Consider the following 8,005-nt stretch of genomic DNA (forward strand, 5'->3'; position numbering starts at 1 on the left):
AATTTTTTACTCATCTATTTCTTTTTCTGTTAAATGTTCTGTTTAAACATTTAAGTATTTGACCTATCTGGAAATTGTTTTATAGTGAGAGGTGAGGTAAAGAGCCTGTTTTAAATAATTAGCCAATTTTCCTAACAACATTAATTTAATTTAATAATTTTAGCTTAAAATGCCACCTTTATTGTATACTCAGTTCCCACATATATTTGACCTGTTCCTGTATTCTCTTTTTTTAAAATTTATTTATTATTATTATTATTTTTTTTTTTTTTTGAGACGGAGTCTCCCAGGCTGGAGTACAGTGGCATGATCTCAGTCCACTGCAACCCCTGCCTCCCAAGTTCAAGCAATTCTCCTGCCTCAGCCTCCTGATTAGCTAGAATTACAGGCGTGTGCCACCACACCTGGCTAATTTTTTTTTTTTTTTTTTTGTATTTTGGTAGAGATGGGGTTTCACCATGTTGGCCAGGCTGGTCTCAAACTCCTGCCCTCAAGTGATCTGCCTGCCTTAGCCTCCCAAAATGTTGGAATTACAAGCGTGAGCCACTGTGCCCGGACTGTTCCTGTATTCTCTTATGTTTCATTGCTCTGTTCTAATTGCTCCCAAGTACCAAACTTTTCCATCACAATTTAGAACTAGCCACTTACTTAAATGTTTGAGGTAATATGTAGGTATTACTTAATAATAGTAATCATTTTCTATTGATTCTTTTAGATTTGTATTTGCTGGCATTTTCTGTAATTCATGCATTTTTTGACTGCTCTGTTTTAATATTTATATCTCTCATTTCTTTCACCTGCTTCTGATACTAATGGGAATGCTTTTTCTCCATGAAGCATCATACAGTCTTTTTGGTTGAGATACATACTTTTTTTTCATGTGAAGAGAGGATTCCTTTAGCAATAGTTAATAATGAATGGCTTCTTATCAGGAGTGAAAGTGAAATTTTGTTAGTTGCTTGTTCAGCATCTAAAGATTATCATATGACACTTTCCTTTGTTTTAATGTTATGAATTATAATAGCGGATTTTTCTCAGGTTGAATAGTCTGTTGATTCTTGGAATTGAGCTCCTCTTGGTATTAATATGTAATTATTTACATGTTCTACTGAATTCTGTATTCTAACGGTTTACTTCAAATGTTTGTATCAATCCTGATGTGTGAGATTGATCTTTATCTTTTGTCCTGCATTTTGTTTTTGTATCAATGTTGTTTTTAAAAATAATTTGTGGGCTGGGCTTGGTGGTTCATACCTGTAATCCCAGCAATTTGGGAGGCCAAGGCAGGTGGATCACTTGACTCCAGGAGTTTGAGATGAGCCTGGCCAACATGCTGAAACCCTGTCTCTACTACAAATACAAAAATTAGCTGGGTGTGGTGGCAGACACCTGTAATCCCATCTACTGAGGAGGCTGAGGTAGGAGAATTGCTTGAACCTGGGAGGCGGAGGCTGCAGTGAGCTGAGATTGCGCCATTGCACTCCAGCCTGGGCAACAAACCTAGACTCCATCTCAAATACATACATACATACATACATACATAAAATTCTTTGTAAGCAATTTGGAAGTTCTTCTCCAAAAAAATGGGCAAAGGATCTGAAGGGACATTTCATATATGCAGCTAGAGAGACAAAAGTCTAATGAGCAGATGGAAGCATGTTCTTCATCATTAGCTAACGGCACTGCAAGTCAAAACCGCAATGAGATACCACTTCACAACTGAAGTGGTTATAATGAAAAGACAGGGAATAACACGTGTTGGTGGTGACAAGGAGAAACCAGGGCCGTCACATGCAGCTGGTGGGAATGTAAAATGTGCAGCCATTTTAGAAAACAGCTCCTGGCACTCCCTCAAAATATTAAACATAGGATTGCCATCTGACCCAACAATTCCACCGCTAGATATACATGCCAAAGAACTGAACACATATGTCCATATAAAAACTTATACACAGATAGTAACTGTTCTTGCTGTAGGGGTTGGTGGTGGTCAGACCTGGGCTAGGCAGAACCCTGAGTGTGTCTGCCCTGCCCTTCCTCTCTCTGGGACAGATTCATGTTCATTAAACTTATGAGATTGATGTATCAACCCAAGAATGCCAATTTCGTTCATTTTTTGTGAGAAACTGTTGCTACTAGAGAAAGAAAATTCTCCTGAACCCACAATTTGAATTGTTTTCTCTGTGGTTGACCCATATTTGGAAAAACAAACCATGAACAGAAGATCGTTTGGGGAAGATGGGATAAAAACAAGGAAACGATGAATCAACTGTCAGTGGCATCCAGTGGAGTTGGGAGATACATCTCTCTCTCAAAGGGGTGGCCTTCCCCAGGGGGCAGGAACGCTCGAGGCTGTGGCAGAGCTGCTGCCCACAAGACTTTGCAGGCCCCTCTGGGGCTCCTTTTTTGCGTCTGTGCCCGGCACTCTTCTGGAGGATGCGATCTCTTTTGAGATATGCCCTTCCACTGGGGAGCTCCTAGCAGAGCTTTCCAGGCCTGGAAGCCATTCTAGGATGGGCTTGCATAGCTGTGCAGTTTCCTTTCCAGGCTCTTTTTGGTAACTCTTGGAAGGCAGACCTTTTCTCCATCTCTACATTCTTGGGGATTTGAGGAAAGCCTTATTGGAAGCACCATGGAGTCCCTCAGACTCTCATAGGACTAATCTAGTGCTACAACAGGGCCTCGGAACATGGGACTTGAAGTGTGCCTTTACTCCCATGAAGACAGTGAATGTGGTCACAGGCATGTGCATCCTCACTGTTTGACCAAGCATCCCAAGAGACAGGAGGGTGACTATCAGTCATTCTGTGCCATGGGGAGTGAGTTCATGGACCTTCCTCCACATGGGAGAGTGGGTTTTCCAGCAAGCGCCCTGTCACAGGAATGGCAGGCCGTGGGTGGCTGTCCACCTGTTTGGTTTTTCCTACAACAGGTAGCTGGGAGAGGGTTAAATGCCGTGCATAAGATACTTATTCAGAGACATTAGTAAGCCCTGACCTGTCATCTCATAAAAATGTAGACATGCTTTCTCTCATCCGTATGTAACCCCAGAAAAAATTAACCTGCCCTCAGTCATGGTTTATATAGGAATATAATGCGCCACTTATACTTTCACATTGTCATCAGAAAATTCCCTCATCCTTGTCACTAAATGACACACTGAAAGTTTATTACCTGGCACTGAAGCTTTACTATGGCTCTTAGATGTATGGCCCTCAGACACAAACAGGAGAGGTAAAGAGTGCCACAAAACAAACCAGCCTAACTGTCACCAAGAATGCCTTTTTTTTTTTGAGACAAGGTCTGCCACCAGGCTGGAGTGTAGTAGTGCAATCTTGGCTCACTGCAACCTCCACTCCCTGGGTTCAAGTAATCCTCCCGCCTCAGCCTCCTGAGTAGCTGGGGTCATAGGCATGTGCCACCAGCCCAGCTAATTTTCCTATTTTGTGTAGAGTTGGGATTTTGCCATGTCCTCTAGGCTGGTCTCAAACTCCTGGCCACAACTGTTTCACCTGCCTCAGCCTCCCAAAGTGCTGGGATTATAGGTGTGAGCCACCACAATCAGCCCAAATGCTCACGCCTGTAATCCCAGCACTTTGGGAGGCTGAGGCGGGTGGATCACAGTCAGGAGATTGAGACCATCCTGGCTAACACGGCGAAACCCCATCTCTATTAAAAATACAAAACATTAGCCCTACATGGTGTCACCCGCCTATTGTCCCAGCTACTTGGGAGGCTGAGGCAGGAGAATTGCTTGAATCCAGGAGGCAGAGGTTGCAGTGAGCCAAGATCTCACCACTGCACTCCAGTCTGGGTGACAGAGCGAGACTCTGTCTAAAAAAAAAAAAAAAAAAAAAAAATTGTATTTACTGTTACACAAGCACCTACCAGAGTATCTGGCAGGTGTTCAATGAATGAAAGAATGAACGAATGTTGAATCCCTTCCTTCTGGAGAGCCGGACATCCCCTGAGCTGTCTGGGTCCAAGGGACAAACTCCCAGCTCCTGGTGCTGCCTGCTATGACTGCAGTATTTTTTTTTTTTTTTTTTTTTGAGACAGAGCTTTTTGGCTCTTGTTGCCCAAGCTGGAGTACAGTGGTGTGATCTTGGCTCACTGCAACCTCCGCCTCCCAGGTTCAAGCGATTCTCTTGCCTCAGCCTTTGGAATAGCTGGGACTACAGGTGCCCCCCACCATGCTTAGCTAATGTTTTGTATTTCTAGTAGAGACAGGGGTTTGCCATGTTGGCCAGGCTGGTCTCGAACTCCTGACCTTGGGTGATCCGCCTGCCTCAGCCTTCCAAAGTATGGGATTACAGGGGTGAGCAACTGCACCCAGCCTCCCCATCTGCTGCTTGCAGCTTTCCCTCCACGACTCTGCTAGAGGGCAGATGAGACCAGAAGGCAATAGGACGTCCAGGAGATGGCAAGGAGCCCTTCGCCATCAAGGTGGAGGTGGAGCCCGGATTGGATGAACAGACAGCTGTCTCTAAAGGTCTGGAGGCCCTAGTGGGATCCTGAGGGTTCAGGTTTGGGCCCTGCAAAGATACCTTATTGCCCCCTTTTTGGGGATCTCAAACTCTGAGAGCACTCCTGCTGGTCACCCATGCCTGAGGATTTTAGAATAGTAGACTGTCAGTGTTTGGGCAGCTGGGCAGACACAGGAACAAAGCCTGCTCTGAGGATGCCAGCAGAGACCTGCTCAAAGCTGGGGAATGTTGGTGTTTTCCACCCAGATGTTGACAGTACCTTCTCAGTCTGTTCCAGGGTGAACGCAAAAGCTTTCCCTAGAGCATTTTCTTCTGCTGAGAGGGGCAGTGAGTCTGAGGGTGTAACTGAGTGACGATGCTCAATTTGTAACTTAAGCCCTTGCACTCTCAGGCACACAATTGGAATATGCATACACTCATATGCACTGATGCGTACCTTTTTTTTTTTGAGACAGTTTTGCTGTGTTGCCCTTTCTACAGGCTAGAGTGCTGCGGCACAATCACAGCTCACTGCCACCTCCACATTCCAGAGACGAATGGTCTTCCCAACTCAGCCTCCCAAATAGCTGGGACTGTAGCATGTGCCATCACATTCAGCTAATTTGTTTGTATTTTGTGTAGAGATGGGGGGGTCTCACTATGTTGCCCAGGCCAGTCTTGAACTCCTGGGCTCCAGTGATCCTCCTGCCTCAGCCTCCCAAAGTGCTGGGATTACAGATGTGAGCCCCCATGCCCTGGTCTGTCTTTAAATTAGATTATTAAATTAAGAGCATTTCAAAGCAGAAAACAACGTGGATTTTTAGACTGAGACCTAACGTGGTTTCTGAACTTGTCCCTTGTTGGCTGAGCACAGTCACTTGTCCAAGACATCAGGATTCACACAGGGCCCTGCCCTGCCCCACTCTCTTGATGCCACTCAGGCCACCAACCCCTTAACCGATATATACACCTCTCCTCTTTGGTGCAGAAGAGAGACAGTAGAATCGAGAGATGGGAGGTGACTCATAGGTCTCCTGTCTACTCTTGTCACTTTGAAAATCAACGTGAATAAGGATTTTGTTGTCATTCCCTTCCCAGGCTTCCCACTTTTGAAAATATACTCCAGGTTGGCTGGGCACAATGGCTCATGTCTGTAATCTCAGCACTTTGGGAGGCTGAGGCAGGCGGGTCACCTAAGGTCAGGATTTCGAGACCAGCCTGGCCAACATGATGAAGCCCTGTCTCTACTAAAAAGACAAAAATTAGCCAGGCATGGTGGTGGGAGCCTGTAATCCCAGCTACTCGGGGAGGCTGAGGCAGGATAATCGCTTGAACCTGAGAGGCAGAGGTTGCAATGAGCTGAGATTGAACCACTATACTCCCGCCTGGGCGACACAGCTAGATTCTGTCTCAAAAAAAGAAAATACACTCCGCCTCTCCCACAATTATTTCCTTCCATGATAGGAGCTCCTTTCTTGGTCAGTCTACCTCCTGAGAATGTTAATTGCATACAATTATGATAGTCACTGCCTTTTTTTTTTTCTGATGTTGATCTCCAGGTTTAGCGATTAGAGATTGGATTTGAAAGAGAAGAGACTCAAATGCAGTGATGCTGCCAGAAGACATAGCTCCCTCCCTGAGCTGGAATCAGTGAACTGTGTGACAGGAAAGACTGTATTGGCAGTAGGGCAGTAGGGCTTGATATGTGTTCCTTCCTCCCTCCCTCCCTCCCTTCCTTCCTCCCTCCCTCCCTCCCTTCCTTCCTTCCTTCCTTCCTTTTTTTTGAGACAGGGTCTCACTCTGTCACTCATCCAGTCGCGAGTGCAGTGGCATGATCACAGCTCACTGCAACCTCTGCCTCCAGGTTCAAAGGATTCTTCTGCCTCAGCCTCCCCTGGGACTACAGCGTGTGCCACCACGCCCAATTAATTTTTGTATTTTTAGTAGAGATGGGGCTTCACCATATTGGTCAGGCTGGTCTTGAACTCCTGACTCAAATGATCCATCACCTCAGCCTCCCAAAGTGCTGGAATTACAGGCATAAACCACCGTGCCCAGCCTATAACATTGTTACAGAGGGGGATAAAAGCAGAAACAATCTAATTGTACATGTGCATGGGGTTTGGTAAATATTTAATTACTTGTGCTTTACTTCTTTTCCCATTGCAAGGAAGAAAGACTCACAGAGGACTTGTTGCAAGGATGCCAAGCCTGAGACAGGAAAGCTGCCCAGACCACGCCACCCTGGGGTCTCTGTCCTTCTGGCAGGGCTGTCCTGCAGGTCTCACTCCTCAGCTACTCCCCTTTCTCTGTGTATCTGCTGTAACCTTCATTTGTTCCTGACAGGCTTCATGTGGCCAAGACCCACGACCCATCGCTTCTTTCTTCCTAGCTTAACAAAACCCTCTCCCTGTCTCTGCCTCGGCCTCCCTTTCTGGAATCTGCAGCCCAAATGTGCTGGGTGCTGATTCTCCTGTTTTCTCCCCTCTCTCTGTAGCTCTGGGACAGAACTGAACATTCCTTCAAATGCCATCTGAAGACAAACTCAAAACTGCTTTCAAATTCTTTTAAAACCGTTACATAAAATATAAACGGCTTGTCAACTTTAGAAATAGCGAGAAGCGATGAGTACGCCACATCTGTCCATTTGCTAAATTCATCAAATTGGTCATTCAGAGAAACTGGTAAGAAGAATTCTAAAAACGCGAAATGTTGGCAAAACAGAAAATGACTTTTAAAAGAATTCAGGAGAAATCGGCATAAAACTGAAAGATTCTTATATCAAAAGATGCTACGAATTTGGAATATCATTAGATAAAGAGTGCGATCAGAAAAAAGCTAAGTTGACCCTCTCGTTCTCAATAACTTGAACATTTCTTAAAATGCCAGTAAGACAGTAAAGAAGAATATTAAATATGTAAAAAGCATAGTCCCTCACATGGTGCCTGGAAAATCAGTGTACTGACAAAGCTTGGTCAGGTGGTCATTTTGTGACAGTTGATAAAAGATGGATTCCGTGAAATTTATTGAGAAACCCACCACTGACTTGCCCTTGGAGAGTCATGGGTAGCTTTGTCTGTGTGTGTGTGTGTGTGTGTGTGTGTGTGTCTGACTGTTTCCCCATATCTCTCTGTCCTTCTCTGTCTGTCTCTATGTCTCTTTCTCCCTGTGTCTCTCGGTATCTCCCTGTCTTTGTCTCTCTCCTCGGCCCCTCCCATGCTGCAGCTCCTCCCTGCACACCGGCTCCTGTCTTCAGGTGCCCCACTCTTCAACTGGCCGGGGTGTCCTGCCTGCCTACTCTCCCTCAGAGCCTAACTACCCCCGCTCCACCATTCAGTACCCATTTTACTCAAGGACTCTGCCCAGGCCTGTGTCTGAATTTCAAATTCTTTTTCTTTTTTAATACAGAGTCTCGCTTTGTCGCCCAGGCTGAAGTTGCAATCTCAGCTCACTGCAACCTCAGCCTGCCTGGTTCAAGTGATTCTCCTGCCTCAGCCTCCCAAGTAGATGGGATCACAGGCATCTGTCACCATGCCCGG

This window comes from Callithrix jacchus, chromosome 6 (genome assembly GCF_049354715.1).
Source record: "Callithrix jacchus isolate 240 chromosome 6, calJac240_pri, whole genome shotgun sequence".
Lineage (NCBI taxonomy): Eukaryota > Metazoa > Chordata > Mammalia > Primates > Cebidae > Callithrix > Callithrix jacchus.